Below are 24747 nucleotides of genomic sequence, written 5' to 3' on the forward strand. Positions count from 1 at the left end.
TGGTTGCACTTAAGTCCTTTCCAAGTAAATCCTCTCAAACTCGTCCTTAATTAATACAAAAAAAATAATCTTGAAAAATAACCGAGAATTTCTTATTAATTCCCGTCATCTTAAATATATTTAAGGGACTTCGGAATTTACTTTCACTCTTGAGATTTTAAGTCTCCGAGTACGTTCCGAATAATTTTATTCGGAAAATAATATCGAGTTTACTCGAATATCCTTCTTCCGAAATTTCATCGTCCTTAAATATATTCATTATTTTTTTAAAGATTTTTAAAAATTAAGGACGTGTCATGTGCAACAAGAATTTGATTCAAAATAAAACTCGTTTATTTTATTCAAATTCTTAAGTCAAGCGTTACAAAAGTTCGTATATTACAAAGAGCATGGTATTGAAAGATTGCTGAATTTCTCACTCGAAGTGGTTATTCAGTTGCACATGCGGACTTAAGCTTGTTTACCAAAGAGAGAGAAGGAATTGGCGATTGTGTTGGTCTATGTGGACGACTTGATCATCACTGGGGACGACATAAGAGAAATCCAATAGACGAGAGAAAATCTATCAGTTCGCTTCCAAATGAAAGAGCTAGGAGAGCTTAAACACTTCTTGGGGCTAGAAGTTGATCGCACAAAAGAAGGGTTGTTTCTCTGCCAACAAAAGTACACAAGAGATATACTTCAGAAGTTCGACATGTTAGAGTGCAAGCTAGTCTCATAATCGATGGAGCCAAATTCCAAAGTTTGTGCACATGAAGGCAGGGAGTTGGACGACAGGACGATGTATCGACAACTAGTAGGTAGTCTTATCTACCTGACTTTAACTCGGCCTGACATTTCATATGAAGTTGGGGTAGTGAGTCGGTACGTGCAAAGTCCGAAGAAGCCTCACTTGGATGCGGCTCGACTGATCCTAAGATATGTAAAGGGTACAATTGACTATGGTCTTTTGTACAAAAGAGGCGAAGATTGCAACCTAGTCGGATATTGCGATGCCGACTATGTAGGAGACCACGATACCCGAAAATCAACCACTGGGTATATGTGTTCAAATTCGGATCGGGAACAATTTCTTGGTGCAGCAAACGACAACCCATTGTGTCATTGTCCACAACAGAAGCAGAGTACAGAGTTGCGGCTGCAGCAGCTCAAGAGAGTACGTGGCTGATACTCTTAATGGAGGATTTGAACCAGAAAGTTGACTATGCGGTCCCACTTCACTGCGACAACCAATCTACGGTTCGCCTTGCAGAAAATCCAGTGTTTCATGCTAGAACAAAGCATGTGGAGGTGCACTATCATTTCATCAGAGAAATTTTTTTGAAGGAAGAGATCGAGATGCACTAGATCAAGATGGATGACCAAGTGGCAGACTTGTTCACAAAGGCCTGAGTACTGAAAAATGCGAGAACTTTCGGAGCCAGCTCAACATGGTACGGCGAATTAGGGCTAGTGTTGAGAGGGAGTGTTAAAGGATCAACACCAGCCCAATAGAATTTCTAAAACCCAACAATTGTGAAAGCCCAATTGTCAAGAAGACTAATAAGACCACTTGGAGAATAAGCCTATCATCTAGAAGTTTCTTAGTTATGTGTAAAAGTGTTAGAATTATGTAGAATCTCTAGACATGTAACGAATGTCATAGAATATTTTAGATATCTAGACATTTTAAGAATTCTCTAGAAGATGAGAAATGTGTGGTCCACATTGTCTCGCCTCTACTATAAATACCCCTCTACCCCCACCAAGTTTAGCATCTAAAAATTTCAAAGAGTAGTAGTCTCCTAAAGAGTGTCCACAAAAAAGTGTCTTGTAGTGTGAGTGTCTAAACACTTAGTCTCGTAAATTCTTGAGTGGTCTTAATAAAAGTGTTCGTGTTTCCCACAAAAGATTTGTGTTCAACACAATATGCTCTTGTTTTGAGGATGTCTATGAGTAATAGTGCATCAGTCATGCATACATATATAATTAATATGAAATTAGTCACTAAGAAAATAGTTACGAGTTTGTAACTAAATCAAAAATATTTAGTTACTCCTTTGTAACTAAATCATATTAATTTGGGAGAATTAGGATTTTTACCTCATGATCAGAAGATGAGTTTGCCCTATCGTGGTCCACTGACCGCTAATGAAGAGCATTAACACTGACACTCCACAAGCCACTCCGGGAATACACCGACTTCTCTTGTGCTCGCTCTTTTCTTTCATTTCGGGTTGAAGACTACGCTAATTAATAAGTTTGCAACATATTTAAATTCATATAATCATGGGATGAATTTGAAACTGAGCCCATTAGTGTGCATATACACAATGCTCAATTTTTTTGAACATATTTAAATTAAAAATCTCCACGAAATCTAAGACATTTATAATATATAATTCTTAGGAATCCCACATGCAAACTAGCAATTGATTGTGAGATTGAACTTCACTATCGTTCAAACAGAGATATGTAAATTAAGCTCGTTCAATTAGATCACGATTACGTATCTTGAGCGGTCGAGGGTGAGAATGTATCAACTAGGAATTCGAGTTTCTAAGCTTTCTTTCCGCCGAAAGTAACTTGGCGAATCTAGCCAAAGCTTCCGAATTAAGACCTTCGCCTCAGATTTTTTTAGTATCGTCCTGTTTCCAAATTTACTCTTGAAACCGGCTTGTCCAACAACTTCATTCCAATCTCCACTATCTTTTGCATATTTTTCAGCAAGCCACGTCAACAGATGCCTCGTTTCCGTTTAGTGTGTCATCCTAGTCAGCATTCCAAACCTATTGATCATAGAATTTTAGAAATGGCATAAAAAAAAAAATTCGAATACATATGTCATAGAATTGAAATTACACAACGATGTCAAAGTGTATGTACCTGAACCCGTAAGTAATTTATTTTGCTATGGAAAGACTGGAAGAGAGTGAAGCCGTGAAAGTCAACGACATCGGAGCTTGCATTGGCGAAAATGTCAACCAAAGGAGTTTTTACATTGTCAAACATCCAACTGAATATTCCCCATTTGGAGGCTTTGGCTGTGTCGTATTTGGCTTCATGTTTTGGAAAACCCGTCCCCAGCAAGAGGATTAACGTGTTTTTGCCGTCGACCGGCTTCACATCCAAAAAATAAGAGTTCTTCATCGCTATTCCTCTTGAGATGTGGCTTATGGCCAACATTGTCTTGATTCATCCACGTACATACCAGTATATGGTTACAGGATTGTTAGCTGCGATGGTCAAAAGTGCGAGTGACGCCACCAGGATGTGCGTGGCAATGCATATGTCCGATAACCGCGCTCATTCTCAATTGTCTATTTATTTAATTTATGAAACTAAATTTAAATCCAATTTCAATCATTGTAAAAAGAAAAGAAATAGAAATAGAAGACAACATACATCATTGGTGGAGAAGATGACAGGTTGGAGACGCTTGAGGTCAAAAGCGGGAATGAGGACATTAGTGAGAATATCTTTGAGAGTGAGGTCCCCCAGGAAGCCTTGGGCCATGCATAGCACAAGTATGGGAAATGGTCTTAACTCAATAGCAGTTTTGATATCTTTGACAAAAATAATAGAAACTATGTTTTTAGACACTTTTAGTAAATGTAAACTTATAATTATTGTTAATTGTAAACTTGTAAGTCTACAATTTATGACAACTGTACACTTTTATGTCTATAATTACTATTAAAGTGTCCAAAAACATAGTTGATACTATTTTGGTCAAAATTATTAAAATTGCTATTAAATATGAGAGGTCATTTCCCCGCTAAGTATTTCCTACCATACTTTGGCCCATTAAACATCCCCAAATATTCGCCATCGATGTTATCAAATTATTTCCTCTATAATTTCAAAAAATAAGTAATTACATACCTGGGGCTTAGATTCGAGAAAGGCCAAAAGCACGCCTGGAATGATGCCTTTGATGCCACCACCGTCGATACTTAGAATAACCCAAACAATTACGTTGTTATTCGCAGATTCACAGAGATAATGAGAGTGGAGATTTAATGAATATGATATTTGTCTATTTATCAAAATGGAGGTCTACGTGTCTCTTGTTTTAAAAAGAGAGGATGTTAGTCCTGGTCTTATGAAAGGTATTCCTTTTTCATCATCCTTTCATATAGATATTTAAATGGTCCATTACATTTATAGTCATATTATAATTTTACATTGTTATATAATAAGTGTTTCGAAAATTTTAGGTAAATAGTCACATTCATATAGTTACACGCATCAATTGAAATACCCCATTATTTTATTTAAAGTAAAGGTCAAATCAGGAATACCACGTCATGTTTGTGGCTATTTATCTAAAATCTATGAAACATTGATTATATAACAAATTCAAACGTTTTAGTTGGCTAATTACCTTATTTTTTGAAATTTAAATTGCTAGCTTTTTCACTTGATAAAAATCAGACAATTGATTAGGTTAAGGTATATAAAGGAATGAAGGAGCAAGTTCTCTGCAAGGAGATTCTGGTTTACCAATAGAATTCAAAGCTTGTGGTCGCGTAATTGGTTCATCTTTGCTCATAATTTGTGGTTTAATGCCTTGAAAATTTCATGGTTGACAAAGAGTTTTCTTTGAGGTTTACTGTTTTTTTCTTTCAAATAATTAGCAAACTAGTCATATTTACATTGTTAGATGATTATATAACCAACTTTTAGTATATATTTTGTAAATAACCATAAATGATTGCGTTGCACCATGTGAATGATTTATGGCTTCCTGATTTCCTCTTCTGGTTTCGTAAATAACCTTTAATAAATATTTGGTAAATATTATCTTATGACTATTTACCAAATATCAACTAAAAGATGGCTAAATAGCAGACCATACATGTAAATATGGTTATATATCTATTGGACCCTCTTTTTTTAATGCTAGACAAAGTAATCTTAGGTAATCCAATTATAATTATGAATATTTTCTATAAAATGTAAATCAGGAGGTGGTCTAAAAAATTAGAAAGAGCTTAAGATTAATTTGCCGAGTGGAGGTAATTCCTGCGATTATCGAAGTGGATGTGAACAATCTCGATCTCGTCGAACAGATCTTTGTGCGCGATCTCGGGATCAGCTCTTTGCTGAACCTTTTGAGAAAATACAGTGCAAACCCGATCTGTAAGTTAGACTCCACTAAATTAGAAACTGCTGATCCTGAATCTGATCGCAGCTTTGCTTAGTTAGTTGCTCACTGGAATAGTCGCTTCTCTTACTTGGCTAGCTTATTTCATGGGAGATTTGAATCATACATTTGATTCAGTAGGAAATAATGACTAATGAGTTTGTGTTTGAAATAGAGAAAAGGAAAGAAAATTTGTCCATTTAGTTTGTTCGTTTGTTTTTTTCTTGGCATAATTTGGCATAATTTTAATCTTTGTTTGTAAAAAGAAATGTATTGGAGTGAGAATATTTCTTCTTCAATTCTAGAGAGAAATGATGTAGATCATTTCTCCTTGTGTTTTGAGGTGAGAGGATTTATCTTGATTGTGAGAGATGAAGTGTTTATCCTTTAATTATATGGAGAGAAAGAAAGAAGATTGTTCCTTTTTGTGGGTGTGTGTTTAGGGAATTTTAGAAAGAGAAAAAAAGAGGGATACAGAGCATGTATCTTCTCCAAAAACTGTTTTTCTTTCACTTTAGGATGAGTGAAGTATATGAGTTTTGTTCCTTGGGCTCCAAGGAGTTTTGTTCCTTGGGCTCCAAGACTCTTTGAGATTGCTTGTTAGAGTTGGTTGAAAAAAAAACTCCTTGGGGATCGAGTTCCTTTTGGGGGATTGAGAGTCCCTTTGGGAGGTCTAGAATTCCATGAGGGGTTTGATAACCTCTTTAGGGGATTGAGAGTTTCTTTGGGGGGTGGAGTTCCTTTGGGGAGTCGAAAATTCCTTGAGGGGGTCGAAAATATCTTTAAGGGTGATAGTCCTTTTGGGGGGTAGAGAATTCCATGAGGAGGTTGAGAGTTTCTTTGTGGGGTTGAGTTTGTTTTAGGGGTTGAGATTTCGGGGTCGAGAAAAAAATGCGACTAGCGCCTTGGACCATTTAGGCGTGCGTCTGGAAAATAGATGCTCCAGGCGAGCCTAGAATGGCTGGCCTAGAAAAAAAATTGACCTAGTTTTAATTTTTGGGCCTGGTTTATTTTTAATCAGAAACTAATTAATAAAACAAACGAAAAATTGATATATTAGGGTTTAAATTTTAATCTGCTCTTCTTCTTTGACGCTGCTCTCCACGCAAGTTTCTGAAACGTTCGAACTTCTACTATCTCCACGCCACTCTTCTCCTCCATCTTCACGCTCAATCTCCAAGCTGCGCTTATGCTCCATCTCTACACTGCTCTTTTGATTCGGTAAGCTTTTTTTTTTTTCTTTTTCCTTGTTTTCGGTCTAGGTAGATTTTTGATGGATCGTTGCTGAATATGTGATGTTGAGTTTTTCCTATTTCTTTTGAGTGTCTGCCAGCGATTGAGTTTGATACGTGATGTCGAGGTTTTCAAAGTTGTTTCAGTCCCATCTTGAACCGAATATGAGAGTTAGTCTTGTTTTGGTGATTTTTTTTTGTTCTGCTCTTCTTTTCACACCTAAATATGCCATGATATATTTTCTAGGATAATGTCTAGTCGAAAAAAAAACGATTTTGCTCATAAGTTTTGTACTGAGCATCCGGTTGAAAGATCATCTCGTCGGGATGCACAAACGAGTGAAAGATCATCTCGTCGGGATGCACAATAATGTCGCACCATGCGACAAGATTATCGATGAAGTCAAGAAGCTATGTGCCGATAATCCTAACGGTACTAGACCCTCGAAAGAGATGGTTGCAAGAAACAAAGAGGAGCAGATAGCCAATGGTTCGTATTTTGGTTCTTCTCAAGAGGGTTGTTCTTCTACCGGGAATGGGCCTTTCTTTGCGCACGATCGTGATGTACCATGTGTTGTCAATGGTGCCCACGAGAAGAGTTGTAGTCTTTATTTTGTAAATCTGATGTAATAAAGTCTCACGAAGACTCTTGCTTGTAATTGCTTATTCATTAATAAAAAGTTGAAACGTTCATTCATTCTTCCTTATGTGTTTGAAACTTTATGTGAAAACATTAGTCTTTAGTCCATAAACAAACTTAACAACTTACGAAGAGACAAATGTAGATTTGCATGAACAAACTCTTCGTAGTTTGCTTAAAACGCTATATTCACAATCTAAGGGTCAAATGACTATTGACCTCCGTACGATTGTTAGGAGAATCTATGATGTCTGGTTATGGGGTATTGAGAGTTGGAGACTCTATAGTTCTTCTAGGTATCTTCTGAAGGTACTGAATTGACCAGTGCACTTCTAGAAACAAAATAAGAACAAACCATTTAACCTTTTGTGTCTCGGAGTCACTACGTATGAATTGCATCGTGTTTACCTTAATCCTGAAATGAGACATGCCATTTCACAACTTACGTATTCTCATTTGAGAAAGTCAGAGTTCGGACTCACTATGTGATTTTGAACAGGACCTATTGGTGAAGTACTAAGTTGTGAAGATATCATGAGTAACTTTGTGAAGTTCTCATAGATATGGAATTCATGTACAAGATTTCTGAAATGTAATGTATATCACCTCATGCTTTGTTCCTTGGAATGTTAATAAATGAACTGGCCAGTATCCAAATTGAGTCTTGACTCTTTTGGATGAAACAATGTGACTTGTTAGCTCATCGTCAATACATTGTTTCTAACTTATTCACAAGCGACAAAGGAGTTGAGGAAATAACAGCCAGAAGGGTAAAATGGTAATTTTGTAAATCCCGACTAGCTGATGATATTCATGGAGGGTGTTGTCGCAGTTTTTCGGACAACGATTTAGGAGTCGCAGACGGTTAGACCCAAGGCCGGACCAAGTGGTCTCGTCCCGACTCGAGCGTGTCGGGCTTGGTATTCCAAGCCGTCCCTTAGCTGTAGGTGGTCTCTGTCTCGTCCAAGCACCTGAAAAGTAAGCAAAGAAGGTGTGAACTACAAAGGGGAAACAGAGGGGTTGCCTCTGTTTACCTCTCCGACGCTCAACATTAGTAGGATTGAGGTGGTTTGTAGAGGGTTTAGTGTTTAGAGGTCGAGACTTGAGAGAAACGAGCGAGGTACGAGTTCGACAGCGTTTCAGTACTCAAATTCGGATTACCTGGACCAAGGGGGGTGCCTTGGTATTTATAGGCAGCCAAGGGGTGGTTTGAAGACCCCTTGGCCGAGTGAGAATGTTTGGGTCGGCCTTGGAGGAGGCTGGGTCGGCCAATGGCCGAGTGAACATGGTGGTGAGGTTCACTCGGCCATTGGCCGAGTGAAGGTCTTGGGCCGGCTGAGGTTCACTCGGCCATTGGCCGAGTGAACTGCTGGAAGGTTCACTCGGCCAATGGCCTAGTGAACTGCTGAGGCAGCTGGGAGGTTCACTCGGCCATTGGCCGAGTGAACTGCTGGAAGGTTCACTCGGCCAATGGCCGAGTGAACTGCCTCGGCGGCTGGAAGGTTCACTCGGCCATTGGCCGAGTGAACTGCTGGAAGGTTCACTCGGCCAATGGCCGAGTGAACTGCCTTGGTGGCTGAAGGGTTCACTCGGCCATTGGCCGAGTGAACTGCTGGAAGGTTCACTCGGCCAATGGCCGAGTGAACTGCCTTGGCGGCAGGAGGGTTCACTCGGCCATTGGCCGAGTGAACTGCTGGAAGGTTCACTCGGCCAATGGCCGAGTGAACTGCCTTGGTGGCTGAAAGGTTCACTCGGCCATTGGCCGAGTGAACTGTCCCATGGCCGAGTGAGCCATTTGACCCAGCCAATGGCCGAGTGAGCCATTGACTCGGCCCATGGCTGGGCTTTGACTTGGCCATTGGTTTGGGCCGGCTCCTGGTTGAGTCAGGGTTCCGCCGCCCAAGACCTCGTACTAGCCATGTGGGTCGAAGAGATGCCCTTGTTCCCGTTGGCCCTAGACGGGCTAACAACATTAGCCCCCCGAGTTTCCGGTCGAGCGTAGGTCGAGTGGAAACTCAAAATCTACGCTTTTATGCGGATGCGGGATGAATGCTCTCGGGTTTGCACCATGAGGAGTGGCTTTCGCGCGTCGCGAGGGACGACTTTTTGTTTCGGGTTGATCGTGCGTGGCTCATTTTCTCGATCTACCAATGAGGGCGTGATCGATTAGCACGGCTTTATTGTGTTGTGCGCGTCTTATTTTCTCGACTTGCCAACGAAGGCATAATCGATTTGCACGTCTTTGTTGTCTTGTGCGCGTCTTGTTTTCTCGATTTGCCCACGAAGGCATAATCGATTTGCGCGTCTTTGTTGTTTTGTGCGCGTCTTGTTTTCTCGACCTGCCAACGAAGGCATAATTGATTAGCACGTCTTTGTTGTATTGTGCGCGTCTTGTTTTCTCGATTTGCCAACGAAGGCATAATCGATTTGCGCGTCTTTGTTGTATTGTGCGCGTCTTGTTTTCTCGATTTGCCAACGAAGGCATAATCGATTTGCACGTCTTTTTTGTTTTGTGCGCGTCTTGTTTTCTCGACCTGCCAACGAAGGCATAATCGATTAGCACGTCTTTGTTGTATTGTGCGCGTCTTGTTTTCTCGATTTGCCAACGAAGGCATAATCGATTTGCGCGTCTTTGTTGTATTGTGCGCGTCTTGTTTTCTCGATTTGCCAACGAAGGCATAATCGATTTGCACGTCTTTTTTGTTTTGTGCGCGTCTTGTTTTCTCGATTTGCCACCGAAGGCATAATCGATTTGCGCGTCTTTTTTGTATTGTGCGCGTCTTGTTTTCTCGATTTGCCAACGAAGGCATAATCGATTTGCGCGTCTTTTTTGTATTGTGCGCGTCTTGTTTTCTCGATTTGCCAATGAAGGCATAATCGATTTGCGCGTCTTTTTTGTATTGTGCGCGTCTTATGTTCTCGATTTGCCAACGAAGGCATAATCGATTTGCACGTCTTTTTTTTTTTTTTTTGAGCGAGCGAGCCCTAGTTTCGTTGAGCATTGTTTCCCATTAGCCCCCCGAGTTTCTCGTGTACTCGTAGAGGAGACTAGGAATTATAATGCAACAAGATAAAGACTTCGAGGTGAAATGTGATACAATTATCATGCAAAAATAGTCAAAAATTACATCCCTGGGCCATTGGCCTTATTGAAATTCAAGATTGTCTTAAAACCGGAAATAAAATGACGTAATGAGAAAAGGGGACGGGCTTAGCCCACGACATGCAGCTGTGAGCTCTCCGGTTCTTCAATCGCTGCCTGGTCCATGACAGTCACCGTCGCCGGACCCTTCCTTCCCTGCCGCGGATGGCCTTCGTGCATCGTGGCCGCCCCAACCGTTCTCAGGACATACTCTTTTAATTTCCCGTCCTGAATCAGGGCCTCGATCTGACGCCTAAGATGATAGCACTCGGACGTCAGATGTCCGTGATCCTGGTGGTACTCACAGAACTTGTTCCGATCCCTCTTCGCGGGATCCTTCGCTAGAGGAGCCGGACTTCCTAGCTTGTCGCGGTGCAGAGCTAGGATCCGCTCTTGCGGAGTGTTCAGAGGGGTGTATGTTGATGACGCTCGGAAGCTATCAACGTGCGACGATCTTGGACCGGAGAGGGGGTGACCGTTAGGGGCCCGGCCTCCCTTGCTCCTCTTGCTTTGAGGGTCGGGGCGATCTTTGTCCTGTTCTTCGCGGTGGCGACTACCTTGTCCTCCTGACTTTCGGCCATCGCGGCCATCGAGATAGTCCTCGATTCCCATATGTGTGCGGGCTCTCGTCATCAGCTCCGCCATGTCTCGCGGGACTTGCCCGACAATGGACTTGAGGAAGTCGCTCGTGCGAACTCCCTCGGTGATCGCCGTGATGGCGTCCTTGTCGTCGAAGCCCTCGACTTTGTGAGACTCCTCGGTGAAGCGAGCGAGGTATTGTCTCAATGTCTCATCTCTCCCCTGTCGAATGGAGAGGAGGTGGGTCTTCGATTTCTTTTGTGCCACAAGCGTGGCAAAGCGAGCGAGGAAAGCCTCTCGCAAGGCCCTGAAGGACGGGATGCTTCCAGGCCTCAAACTTTGGAACCACTCAAAGCACGACCCTGTGAGGGTCAGGCTGAAGGCTTGGCAGAGGGTGGCGTCCGTCTGCCCTTGCATCGTCATCCACGTCTCATAGTGTTGGACGTGGAAGTGGGGGTCCGTACATCCATCATAGGGGGGAATGGACGGTAACTTAAAGTTTCCCACGCATGGCTGCGCGAGGACCTGTGCGGCGAAGGGAGAGTATGATTCCTCGATCCCTCCGTACGGCCTTTGCCTCCCAGACTCCCTCATCTCGATGATTTGATTCTGGAGGCTCTGAATCATCGTGACCACGTCAAGCCCGTTAGCAGGGCCGACCGTCGGGGCCACGGGAGTCACCGGTTGGCGTTCGTTGGATGCTTGGTCCATGACATTGGCCTGAGGTCGGCCAAGAGTCGCGGCGGGGAGCGCGTCCCTTCGAGAATTTAGCCTTTGGCGGAGATCCTCCCCTCGGGAGTTTCTCTGCGCCGTCAAGCGCTCTCTAAGGTCCACGCTTGGCGCGTGACGAGGCGAGGTCGCCCTTGGTCGGGTCGTCCGGCGAGCGCTTCGGCTATCGGCTCCATCGTCGACCAGAGTCGCTCTCTCCTCGGCGAGGGGCCGTGTCCGGCCACCTCTTGAAACCGAGGGGGCGAGTCCCCGGGACTGTGACCGTACCTGTTGTCGCGCCGGGTACAAAGGATCGGCCAACGCACCGTTGGCCCTCTCGGGTCGCGCTTGAGCGAGGCTAGGGGTGGCCTCGTCGGTCCTCGACTCCTCCACGTATTCGGGGTCGGAGTAATCCTGAGCAGATCGATCCTCGACGTCGTAGCCGAGGAGACCGGCGATGAGGGAGCCGTCAACGCCGGGACGGTCAAGGAGCTCCGCGAGCCGCCGGGCCGTGTCCTCTCGGAGCTCGGCCTCGGGGTCGTTCACCGGGTCTTGGGGCTGGCTCTCGCTATCGCGAGGTTGCCCTTCAAGACGGTGTGCGAGGAGTCGGAGACCGTACCTCGAGCTCGTCGCTCGGGTACCCGCGGAGGTAGTGGGTAGGTGACTCATCTCTCGAGAGTCGTAGGTGTAGTGAAAGTGTGGAATGGAAGGGAGAGCGTGCTAAGGTCGGTGGTCCCCTCCTTCTAGCGCCAAAATGTTGTCGCAGTTTTTCGGACAACGATTTAGGAGTCGTATACGGTTAGACCCAAGGCCGGACCAAGTGGTCTCGTCCCGACTCGAGCGTGTCGGGCTTGGTATTCCAAGCCGTCCCTTAGCTGTAGGTGGTCTCTGTCTCGTCCAAGCACCTGAAAAGTAAGCAAAGAAGGTGTGAACTACAAAGGGGAAACAGAGGGGTTGCCTCTGTTTACCTCTCCGACGCTCAACATTAGTAGGATTGAGGTGGTTTGTAGAGGGTTTAGTGTTTAGAGGTCGAGACTTGAGAGAAACGAGCGAGGTACGAGTTCGACAGCGTTTCAGTACTCAAATTCGGATTACCTGGACCAAGGGGGGTGCCTTGGTATTTATAGGCAGCCAAGGGGTGGTTTGAAGACCCCTTGGCCGAGTGAGAATGTTTGGGTCGGCCTTGGAGGAGGCTGGGTCGGCCAATGGCCGAGTGAACATGGTGGTGAGGTTCACTCGGCCATTGGCCGAGTGAAGGTCTTGGGCCGGCTGAGGTTCACTCGGCCATTGGCCGAGTGAACTGCTGGAAGGTTCACTCGGCCAATGGCCGAGTGAACTGCTGAGGCAGCTGGGAGGTTCACTCGGCCATTGGCCGAGTGAACTGCTGGAAGGTTCACTCGGCCAATGGCCGAGTGAACTGCCTTGGCGGCTGGAAGGTTCACTCGGCCATTGGCCGAGTGAACTGCTGGAAGGTTCACTCGGCCAATGGCCGAGTGAACTGCCTTGGTGGCTGAAGGGTTCACTCGGCCATTGGCCGAGTGAACTGCTGGAAGGTTCACTCGGCCAATGGCCGAGTGAACTGCCTTGGCGGCAGGAGGGTTCACTCGGCCATTGGCCGAGTGAACTGCTGGAAGGTTCACTCGGCCAATGGCCGAGTGAACTGCCTTGGTGGCTGAAAGGTTCACTCAAGATGAGTAAACCCTAGATCAATTCCAACACCATGACCGATGGAAAGATTTGTGAGGGGTGATCAAGATGAGAATCAAACTCAAGAAGTCCATCCCGCTACGGTGAAAGAGTATCGGAATAGAGTGGCCTTCAACATAGCGCGATTCATTTACGAATATGAAATTGCGTCCAATATGGTAAGGAGTCAATCATTCATCGGTATGATGCGCTCCATTTGGAATTTCGGTCGAGGATTACCTTTGCCGTCCATGTACGAGATACATGTTGGGAAACAAGGGGGGGTATCGGACACAAACGGTTGCTCCGACACAACTCGTCGGTGAAGCACGTAGGATATCAGACACGAACAATTGCTCTTATACCACTTGTTGGAGAAACACGAGCGGTATCGGACACGAACAATCGCTCAAATACCACTTGTTGTAATTATGTGCTTACCTTGATAACCTGTAAGTTGCGGAATAAATTAATTACACTAACAATAGATAATTAATTGTATGGTTATCTAACAAGATCTAGATTTACTTTATTAATTAAATAATGAAAGCATTCAAACATGTCAAGCAACCAATAAGAACAAAGAACGAGGTTCATAGAGAACTTACGGATTAGGCTCACGAACATAAACTTCAAGCTTTCTCAATCCGTCTTCAAACGCCTTGATCTCCTTCTTCAAGCTTTCAGATCCTCCTCTTTGAACGCCTTGATCTCCTTCTTCAAGCTTCCAGATCCTCGTACTCCTCTTAATGACATCGTAGTCTTCCGAAACGTAATCTTCGGACGAATAAAGAAATACGGCATGAGACCACACCCTTTAGTCTCACACGATCAAGAAACAAATATTGTTTCAAGATCTCACTCTTATTTTCTAAGAACGGAATAGAGCAATTCCAATGGGTAGAGAGAGATAGAATCGGCCAAGAGAGAGAGAGAGAGAGAGAGAGGAGAGAGAGAGATCTTTGGTCGAAAGTTCTGAGGCATTAAAAATGTATCTTTCTTTTCTCATGAACCCCTATTTATATAGTACAAATGATATATTCTTGATAGTTTCAAAAATATATTATTTACTTTTATTGTGTTCACACTAGTCAATCACAGCCTAGCCATTAAATCTCATCTCATAAATCTTACTTTCTCTCTTAGCCATCAAATCAACATCTATGAGATTTTGTTTTATGTTTAAATAAATAATATTTAATTATGAGAGAAAAGAAATATCTTATTTCCTTTTAAATATTATTCTCTCCTAATATTCATGAGAGAGAATAAATGGCAATATCTTATTTCCTTTTAAATATTATTCTCTCATAATATTCATGAGACTGAATCAAGGAAAATATCTTATTTTCTTTTAAATATTATTCTCTCAAAATATTCATGAGAGAGAATAAATGACAATATCTTATTTCCTTTTAAATATTATTCTCTCTAAATATTCATGAGAGAGAATATAGGACAATAGCTTATTTCCTTTTAAATATTTTTCTCACTCCTTTATTTAAACAGCTAAAGAGAAAATATTGGTAACTACCAATTATGTCATGGACATAATTAGAGGCACACGGCCAAGGGGATTTGGCGCAAATGTTGTGCCAAAATCTCCTTAAAATTTGTCGATCTCATATTGTGCAATTCCCAATTGTTCAAAACCCAATTAATTATTTATTTACTTGATCCAACAAAAAACAAATAACTAATTGATTAATAATTTACTTGATCAAACAATAAATAATTAATACTACCATAAATAATTATTTAATTATCCAAATACTCATATTTCAGAATTGATGTTGTCAACCACAATTACAGCTTGTGATATTATAATAATAAAACACATTATAATTAGAGGTTCTTTATTCGTCTTATCGAAGCCGAATCAGGGACTATGGACCTAGTAATAGAAAATTAACAAATCCTATTGAGAAACTTAACAAATCTTTATTCGTCTTTATTCGTCTTTTGTCTATTTCACATCGATTTATCTAATCTTGGTCAGACTCCACCTAGGTAAGCCAAGACTGAACTCTCCTTTATACTAGAATTATATTTACTCATCGTGACGAGTGTCCACTGATCTAGTCAGTACGTGATCAAGATCTTACAGGTTCAACCTGTATTGAGAAAGGTCAATTAATCCGTTATACCTTTCTTTATACATATATACCCTAAGCACTGTTGCGTCCCCAACGAAATATTCTTCCAAACGTTCATACTTCGGAAGTGTCGTCAATCTATTGGGTTTGGAATCAACTCTTAGGTGAGTGAACATTGACCTTCTTTCAGGAAGGCTGGATTCCATATATGTCAACCACTTCCCACTCGAATCATGCTCCGAAACTCCCAAGACATAAGTTGTGATTAGCATGATAGTAGCCTTTTAGCGAATAAGTCAAAGAGCGCGGTAACATGACCCAGTGTCCATGATCACTTCGGGATTTAGATCAAGTTTCACCATGTCCATCATAGCGACCCCGGTTAGTGTGTCGTAACGGTACTTAAACGACACATCTATAATCAAAGTCTGTCCGGGTTGTGCACTTACCACAAGTGTAGAATGCTCGCACGTCGTGATCAACATTCACTAGTGTTTCGCATATATGACTTTAGATACAGCTATCCATGCATGTATCATTCACCGACCATGTTTTAGCTCACCGCCCGAACTCAGGTGCCCAGCATGTGACTCAGTTTAATATGGAGGCTACGGATGATAGTTGCTTTTGATTATGATATTCAGAGCTCAACTCACTACTCATATGATGCTCATAAAGTAAACCATTATTCTATTTAGTAATCATTTATGTTTCATTCAATATCTCTCCTGAGCAAGAATTCCTAACAATCTCCCAATTTGACCATAGAAGATAAGGCAATTCATTTTAGCCATGTCATACAGACAGCTAGAAGTTTGACCAGGATTGAGATTTCCATCATATAGAGTCTCACTTTAATCCACTACTCTATCATTTTTTTCTCATCAACGTCTTTCTCGTTTTAACATTCTTAGTTCATGCTACTTTGCACGTGATCCTTGACATATCTTTATTAGGTCAAGTCAAGTTTGTTGTCAATGGTGCCCACAAGAAGAGTAGTAGTGTCTATTTATGTACATTTGATGTCATATAGTCTTACGAAGACTCTTGCTTGTAATTGCTTATTCATTAATATAAAGTTGAAACGTTCATTCAATCTTCCTTGTCTGAAGCTTTATGATGAAACCATAGTCTTTTAGTCCATAAACAAACTAAACAACTTACGAAGAGACAAATGTAGATTTGCATGAACAAACTCTTCGTAGTTTGCTTAAAACGATATATTCGCAATCTTAGGGTCAAAGGACTATTGACCTCAGTATGATTGTTAGAAGAATCTATGATGTCTGGTTATAAGGCATTGAGAGTTGGGGACTCTATAGTTCTTCTAGGTATCTTCCGAAGGTACTGAATTGACCAGTGCACTTCTAGAGACAATATAAGAACAAACCATTTAACCTCTTATGTCTCGAAGTCACTATGTATGAATTGCATCATGCTTACCTTAATCCTGAAATGAGACATGCCATTTCACACCTTAGTATTCTCATTTGAGAAAGTCAGAGTTCGGACTCACTATGTCATTCCGAACAGGGCCTATTGGTGAAATACTAAGTTGTGAGTATGTCATGAGTAACTTTGTGAAGGTCTCATAGATATGGAATTCATGTACAAGATTGCTGAAATGCAATGTATGTCACCTCATGCTTTATTCCTTGGAGTGTGAATAAATGAACTGGCCAGTGTCCAAATTGAGTCCTGACTTTTTTGGATGAAACAATGTGACTTGTTAGCTCCTCGTCAATACATTGTTTCTAACTTATTCACAAGCGACAAAGGAGTTGAGGAAATAACAGCTAGAAGGGTAAAATGGTAATTTAGTAAATCCCGACTAGCTGATGACATTCATGAAGGGTAAACATAGATAATATTCAGTGGATTCGCTCATCATAATTAGGTCGAATTCTTGAGTAGAAAACAAATTCATTTGAACCGAGAGATTTTCAGTGTCAGCTCTTTAGTGGAGTCAGTTGGCATTAAGCTAAACTTGGAAAAGGTTTGTGAACTTTTGAGTCCAAGTGTTTAGCTCAAGCTTTGTTCATTTGGGTCCATGAGGTCACTGTCACGAATCACATCGATAGGAATAGTTAAACTGGAAGCTAAGTCAAAACAAGAACGAAAATAGTTAAGAGGGTATTTTTGTCTTTTGAGACAAAGGATGAAATGAATGTCAATAAATTTTTGACAAGGTCATTTTATGACATGTTTCACTCGGCCATGACTTGATCATAGGGCCTTGTGAATTAATTTCATTTCATAAGAATTTTATTGAAAATTCTTAATGGGCTTTTCTTATGTTGTTATGAACAAATGAAGAAAAATCTAGAAGGCTTCTAGAAAGTCTTACACGCCCAAACCCAAGAGAAGAGAGACCAATTTTGTGCATTAATGTATCAAGATACATGCCAAAAAGAAAAAGAGGAAATGAATTTCCTATGTTGGGTAAGAGGGAATTCGGCCAAGAGAGTACCAAGCAAGGAATGGAACAAAAAGGGAAACAAATCCAAGGGCTTCTAGAAGCCTATTTGGCCGAGTGACTCTAAGGGAAGGAGAGCAATATTTGCTCATGAATATGTGATATTTAATGAAAGAGGAAACTACCTTATTGAAGGTAAAACCTCCTCTATAAATAGAGGCCTCATTCCCTTCATTCCATTCATTCAACATAAGTTAGAGATTGAGAGACTCTCTCTCTAGACATTGTTGGCCGCCCCTCTTCTCTCTCTTTCTAGATTCTTTTTTCGATTTTTCTTGTCTTGGCACCTAGGTCCTCACTCGATCTAGTCTTTAGCTCTGCGACTTTGAGACTCGTTCTTAAGTCGTAGTGTTTAAAAGTGCCCACTCACTGATTCCTTCTTTTCGAGTGATTTAGTGATAGAAACTTTCGTGGTTGCTCGAGGTGCCGAGGAAAGGAAGAGAGACGTGCTGCGAGGGGAGACGAGCGTTGCAAACTTTCCGAAAGCTTCTCCAAAGTTCAAGCTTCAAGAAAGGTTAGTAAATTCTTAGCTCATATTGGTTTTTAATTACATGTACTTGCACTTGTCTAGGTTAGTAAAAACTGTTTTACTTGTAAAAGAAAATTTTTAAAATTCCGCCGCTTACCGAAGCGTTAATTATTTTCTTAAACCCTAGATCGATTCCAACAAATGGTATCAGAGCTATGGTCAAAGATTAGCATGTACATGTTTTTAAAATTATGAGCTTGAAAATCGTTTTCGAAAGTTTACTAATTTTGTGACAAGTTAGAATTGTTATCTTAGATTTTTTTTAATTTATTGTTCATGTCTTTAAATTAAAAAGCATGTTGATTTTCTATGAGTTGGGGATGTTTTTAAAACACATTAGAATCAGTTCTAAAAGTTTTTAATTTTTTATATTGAAAAACGTGTTTTAAAGGTTTGAGAAATTTCGGTAAATTTTGTGACTAGTTACTTTGTCTTTCTAGTTTCTTTTATTTACCGTATTCGTTTTATGCTTGTTGTTATTTCTTTTATTCTATGTTATTACCCTGCTAATAAAACACAAATAAAATCTTTAATCAACATCTTAAAACGTTCCGTTACACTTGATTCTTTTTCGCACCTAAGTAGGACCAAGCTTTAATTTATTTCTTTTTCTTCGAGCTGGAGTAAACCCGCATTAAAAGTGGCATAACTCTCTGCTCAGGAATCTAAATTTAATGATTCTTGAATGAAATTAAAGCTCTGTCTGTCCTCTGTCCAATGCCACTGGTTTCGGCTGAAAAGGACATCGGAGCCGCCAGATATGGCGATTTTACTCTGAGGTGCGCGGCTGTCTGAAACTCCAGTTTTTTAGAAATCCGGATTTTCAAACCCCACTACCATGAGTTATAGAACTCTAATGAGAAAATTTTCTTGAGCAAAAATGTTTTTCATATGATTATAAACATGATGTGTAAGATTAAAAGTTATGATTTTTGAAAGATTAATTGAAATTGAATTTTTACAAAACTAGTTTGAATTTTGAAAAACCGTTTTCACTTACAAACTTGAAAAATATTTTGTCATCCAAATCAAATAAATTTTCAAAATGTTTTCAAAACCATATCTATATCACATATGTTCAAAATCTATATGCTCTTTAAAATTTGAGTGGGAGGTCTCCTTGTAGACAAGCCGAAAAATAAAAAGATGTGTAATCTCAAACTTTCAAGTGTTCGAGTGAGTTGAAGTTCACACTTCCCTCACGCACTTTCCCGAAATAGAAAATAGGAAAAGATCGAGTATGTACCTTGTGCCTTTATGCACTAATACTACTCTGAACATGTCGATCTAGGATTCTCTTCTAGTTGTCCGCTCTGTCGCTCTCTAACTAGGAAATTTGTTTCCGAACTTAAAAGAGTCGATGAACCAACTCCAAAAACTAAGTGGGAGGGTTATATTCGTTGTTTGAAACCCACGATCCCCAACACTAATGAAAGATGCAATAACGTGGGACTAAGAGCCGCTCTTGCGACCCTCACTTAAATGTGGGTACTCCAAGGCGTTATTGCTTCGATCATTGCTCAATGAGCTACGTCCGAGAGTGATGCAATGATGGCAAGGCCTCCCCTTGGGGGATTGTTTTTCAAAGCTGATCTTTTGGACTAAGTGGTTGGTTGCACACTTAGGCTCAATCCCTAGTATCCTCCCTTGAGGCTCTGCGAAAGGATGTGAGTGATCAAACCAATTTAAAAGGTGGCTAGTCAAAATAGATGTATTGACATCTTGGCTTAGCATTAATGATGTGTCATTTACTTATAAATGGAGATTTTTTGCGGCCTTCTCTTGAGGGAGTAAATTATCGTTTGGTTTATAACACCTTTGGATTTTATAAAAGTCTTAATAAAACTTAAATCCTAAACCAAAGACTAATAATAAACTTGTTTCAACTTATATAGGCAATATGTCTCTCAACCATCTCTCAATCTTTCTTTCCTCGATCAAACTCGAAAACGAAAACTACGTAGATTCGAAACATAACCTCGACATAATACCTACCGTTAACAAGCACAAATGGGTACTCACCACCCCGTGTCCTCCTCTGACGAATGATGATTCAACTCAAGAGGACAATGACGCCTTAGCGGCCTGGCTTCGATCCGATGAGATTGTGAGGTGCTATATCTTGGCATCTATGAACAATATGCTGAAAGAGCAACATCGTGACATCGAGACCGCTGCCGACATGCTCTACAATCTCCTTGAGATTTTTGAAGGGCAAAGGCGTCAGGCAAGGCAACAAGCAGTCCGACAGTTTATGAACTGTCATATGAAGGCTAGGACTCCTGTTAGAGACTTTATGATACTGATCATTAGTTTTCTAAATAAGATGGAAATCCTAGGATCTGAGAATGATGGGAAGAATGTCATAGATATGATCTTAGAAACTCTCCCCGCATCTCTTGATACCTTTAAGATGAACTACTCCATTAACAAGCTAGAGTACACTGTTACCAAGCTTATGGAGGAACTTCACACTGCTGAAGGTCTCACTAAGACAAAGAGGAATCAAGGAGAGGCACATGCTACTGAGCACAAAGCCTCCGCCTCTGGAACTAAGAAGAGACCTTCCAAGGCCGATAAAAAGAACTGTCCCGCCTATCTTAAAGCAAAGGAACATAGTATTGTACTAGTTACCGAAGCATGCTTAGTAGCTGATAATGTATCAACGTGGATTCTTGACTCCGCTGCTACTAACCATATTTGTTGTTCCTTGAATGGTTTCAAGAAAACCAAAAGCTTAGAGGAAGGCGAGTTCTGTTTCAAATAGGGTGATGGGAGCCTGGTGTCTGCGAAGGCTGTGGGATCCGTGACATTGTCTTTTGAAGACCGCACTATAAACTTGAATAATGTTTATTTTGTTCCTACCTTTGGTAAGAACTTAATATCCGTTGCTCGTCTTCTTGAGCAAGATTATTGTTTAAAGTTCATTATGAATGGAATTCGTATTTCGTTTCCTGATAATTCTTTTGTCACTGATGCATGTATGAAGAATGCTCTTTTTTTTTACATCTATCCCACTCAACCTTCTCTTTTAGACACCGAAATAGATGACGATCTAATTAGGGAGCCAAAGAGGATCAAACTTTCTGAATCCTCCGATCTAACAAAATCAACATACCTCTGGCACTTAAGACTTGGTCATATCAGTCTAGATAGGATTAAGAGACTTGTGAGGGATGGTCCACTCCAAGCCTCTGCAATAGGTTCACTACCTACTTGTGAATCCTGCATAGAAGGAAAAATGACTAAGCGACCTTTCTCCGATAAGGGTCGAAGAGCCACTGAGTTGCTGGAACTAATACATTCTGATGTATGTGGTCCGCTCAACCAACAGGCACGTGGAGGATACGAATACTTCGTTACCTTCACTGATGATTACTCAAGATATGGGTTTGTCTATTTGCTTAAACACAAATCCGAGACCTTTAACGTATTTAAGGTCTTTAGGGCTTTAGTGGAAAAGCAAACTGGCAAAGTGATCAAAACCCTTCGATCTGATCGAGGTGGTGAGTATATGTCTGGAGAGTTCGATGACTTTCTTAAAGAAGAAGGTATCGCTTCTCAGCTTACCGCACCTGGCACACCTCAACAAAACGGAGTGTCAGAGAGAAGAAACTGAACTCTTATGGAGATGGTTAGATCGATGATGAGTTACTCATCACTCCCGCTTTCCTTTTGGGGATATGCCCTCGAAACAGCCGCCTACATTCTGAACCAAGTTCCGTCTAAAACGGTTCCTGGTACTCCTTATGAGAGATGGACTGGCCGTAAAGTGAATCTTGGCCGCATCCGAATTTGGGGTTGCCCTGCACACGTGCTGAGGCAAAAGACTAGCAAGTTGGCTAGTAGGTCAGAATTGTGCCTGTTTGTAGGATATCCGAAGGAAACCAAAGGTTTTACTTTCTATAGTCCCGAGGACGATAAGACTTTCGTTAGCACGAATGCTCGTTTCCTTGAGGAGGACTTTATGAAGGATGCGAAACCTAGAAGCAAAATTGTGCTTGAAGAAAAGTTGGGTGAGGAAGCTTCTACCTCATCTGTAAGAACTGTTCTTACCCCAACTGAAACACAACCTGACTCATCAGAATCTCGTCAAGTAGTACTTAGACGTAGTGGGAGGGCTACTCAAAAGCCTGACAGGTACATGTCTTATGGAGACTCTCTTGTAGCCGTCTCCGACATGGATGACCCTGTTTCCTATAGCCAAGCGATGGCTTGTTCTGAATCAAACCTTTGGCTTGACGCCATGAAAGTTGAAATGCACTCGATGTATGTCAACAAAGTCTGGAAACTTGTAGACCTTCCTGAAGGGATTAAACCCGTAGGGTGTAAGTGGATGTACAAGAAGAAAAGGGGTCCTGATGGGAACGTCGAGACGTTCAAAGCACGACTTGTGGCAAAGGGTTATACCCAACAAGAAGGGATTGACTATGAAGAAACCTTCTCGCCAGTCGCAATGCTTAAATCCATCCGCATACTCCTATCCATAGCTGCAGCCCTCGACTATGAGATCTGGCAAATAGATGATAAAACAGCCTTTCTGAATGGCAATCTTAACGAGCGCATTTACATGGCTCAACCAGACGGTTTTGTGGATAAAGGTCAAGAGACCAAGGTTTGTGATTGCTCCATTTATGGACTAAAGCAAGCATCTAGGTCATGGAATATTAGATTCGATGAAACTGTAAAGAGCTTCGGCTTTGAACAGTCAATAGATGAGCCTTGTGTTTACAAGTTAATACACGAAGGCAAAGTTGTGTTTCTGGTACTATATGTCGATGATATACTGCTCATTGGTAATGACGTGGGTAAGTTATCTGAGGTTAAGGTCTGGCTGGCAAAGCAATTCGATATGAAGGATCTAGGAGAAGCCGCATACATTCTGGGAATCCAAATCTTTCGAGATAGGAAAAACCGGACCCTGTCGCTCTCTCAAGCATCTTATATTGATAAGGTGATGGATCGCTTCTCGATGCAAGACTGCAAGAGGGGTCAAACACCCTTTAGGCATGGAGTTTCACTCTCTAAGGACCAGTCTCCCAAGACTGCACAAGAGATTGAAGACATGAGGAAGATTCCTTACGCCTCTGTCGTAGGAAGCCTCATGTATGCTATGCTTTGCACTAGACCTGACATCTGTTTCGCCGTTGGCGTAGTTAGTCGTTTCCAATCTAACCCTGGACCCGAGCACTGGATTGCTGTTAAGCATGTTCTTAAGTATCTTCGAAGAACTAGGAACTTGATGCTTACATACTCAGGTACTGACCTGACTATAACGGGATATACCGACTCCGATTTTCAAGCGGATAAGGATTCCAGGAAATCCACTTCGGGATCTGTGTTCATCCTTAATGGTGGAGCTGTTGTGTAGAGAAGTATTAAGCAATCTTGCATTGCTGACTCCACAATGGAAGCAGAATATGTGGCTGCTTGTGAAGCATCCAAAGAGGCTGTATGGCTTAGAAAATTCCTTAAGTATTTGGAAGTTTTTCCAAACATCGACGAGCCTATGACCCTTTATTGTGATAATAGTGGGGCTGTCGCTAACTCAAAGGAACCTAGAAGCCATAAGCGCTCTAAACATATTGAGAGGAAATACCATTTGATTCGAGAGATCGCGCAACGCGGAGACGTGGAGGTGAAGTAGATCTCTGGCAGATCCATTCACCAAGGCCCTAGCGAACATGGTCTTCGACCAACTTCGAAAGGGATTAGGCATGTAGGACTACTCACATCTTCTTTGAGTCAAGTGGGAGTTTGTTGTCAATGGTGCCCACAAGAAGAGTAGTAGTGTCTATTTATGTACATTTGATGTCATATAGTCTTACGAAGACTCTTGCTTGTAATTGCTTATTCATTAATATAAAGTTGAAACGTTCATTCAATCTTCCTTGTCTGAAGCTTTATGATGAAACCATAGTCTTTTAGTCCATAAACAAACTAAACAACTTACGAAGAGACAAATGTAGATTTGCATGAACAAACTCTTCGTAGTTTGCTTAAAACGATATATTCGCAATCTTAGGGTCAAAGGACTATTGACCTCAGTATGATTGTTAGAAGAATCTATGATGTCTGGTTATGAGGCATTGAGAGTTGGGGACTCTATAGTTCTTCTAGGTATCTTCCGAAGGTACTGAATTGACCAGTGCACTTCTAGAGACAATATAAGAACAAACCATTTAACCTCTTATGTCTCGAAGTCACTATGTATGAATTGCATCATGCTTACCTTAATCCTGAAATGAGACATGCCATTTCACACCTTAGTATTCTCATTTGAGAAAGTCAGAGTTCGGACTCACTATGTCATTCCGAACAGGGCCTATTGGTGAAATACTAAGTTGTGAGTATGTCATGAGTAACTTTGTGAAGTTCTCATAGATATGGAATTCATGTACAAGATTGCTGAAATGCAATGTATGTCACCTCATGCTTTGTTCCTTGGAGTGTGAATAAATGAACTGGCCAGTGTCCAAATTGAGTCCTGACTTTTTTGGATGAAACAATGTGACTTGTTAGCTCCTCGTC

At 41.5% G+C, this 24747-nt stretch overlaps 2 pseudogenes across 1 annotated transcript; one reads left to right on the forward strand and one right to left on the reverse strand.

Annotated features, from left to right (window-relative positions):
- The first annotated feature begins 724 nt into the window (after window positions 1-724).
- Window positions 725-1347, forward strand: LOC149384695 (secreted RxLR effector protein 161 pseudogene; annotated as a pseudogene).
- Window positions 1348-2295: 948 nt separating this feature from the next.
- Window positions 2296-3516, reverse strand: LOC149384696 (patatin-like protein 3; annotated as a pseudogene). Its single transcript, XR_016301422.1, has 3 exons — window positions 3385-3516; window positions 2866-3168; window positions 2296-2750 (listed from the first exon to the last, which is right to left on the reverse strand). The product of XR_016301422.1 is annotated as a patatin-like protein 3 (transcript).
- Window positions 3517-24747: the final 21231 nt, after the last annotated feature.

The sequence above is a fragment of the Urtica dioica genome, chromosome 9 (assembly GCF_054948205.1).
Source record: "Urtica dioica subsp. dioica isolate 48M chromosome 9, U.dioica_male_clone48M_v1_H2, whole genome shotgun sequence".
In the NCBI taxonomy this organism is placed as follows: Eukaryota; Viridiplantae; Streptophyta; class Magnoliopsida; order Rosales; family Urticaceae; genus Urtica; species Urtica dioica.